Source organism: Oryzias melastigma, unplaced genomic scaffold (genome assembly GCF_002922805.2).
Source record: "Oryzias melastigma strain HK-1 unplaced genomic scaffold, ASM292280v2 sc04260, whole genome shotgun sequence".
NCBI lineage: Eukaryota > Metazoa > Chordata > Actinopteri > Beloniformes > Adrianichthyidae > Oryzias > Oryzias melastigma.
The window spans coordinates 1,359-1,821 of NW_023420828.1; the positions used below are offsets into that span (position 1 = coordinate 1,359).

The 463-nt window shown below is 37.1% G+C and overlaps 1 long non-coding RNA gene across 1 annotated transcript in view; it reads left to right on the top strand.

Annotated features, from left to right (window-relative positions):
• LOC118598575 overlaps nt 1–169 on the top strand; it is a 966-nt gene extending 797 nt beyond the window's left edge. The window contains exon 3 of the long non-coding RNA XR_004947622.1: nt 98–169. This is a non-coding gene — a long non-coding RNA (uncharacterized LOC118598575). The remainder of the gene's footprint in view (nt 1–97) is intronic.
• Nucleotides 170–463: the final 294 nt, after the last annotated feature.

Here is a 463-nt window from a genome sequence, read left to right on the forward strand (position 1 = left end):
TGTGTAATACTCAACTGGAAAGGTCCAGGTTTTAACAGGACTATTTGCTCAGTGTTTAAGCATAGAATCTCATTTAGCTTCCATCCTTTCATCTCAGCAATCCAAAGTAAAGCCAAGTCCATCTGCAGAAGAGAATCCATCCAGGTCCTCTCCAGAAGACACAAATAAGGTAAATTTCAGTTTAAATATCAATTTAGCAATTGCAAAAAACAATGAGGTACCGGTATGCAAATATTGAGTAGTATTAAGGTACATGGATCCCTGGTAACATTGACCATAAAGGATGCCTGTATTTGATAGAAAGTCCTTTGGAAGCATAAACGGACAAAGCAGGTTGTCCCATAAAGCACTATTTTTAAAATACGCTTTGTTGAAGCATGACCCTTTTGAAGTTAAACAACCACTGTTATGTATATTTGAGCACTGGAAGAATTGAGCTATTGCAAGCTGACTATCGACTAAT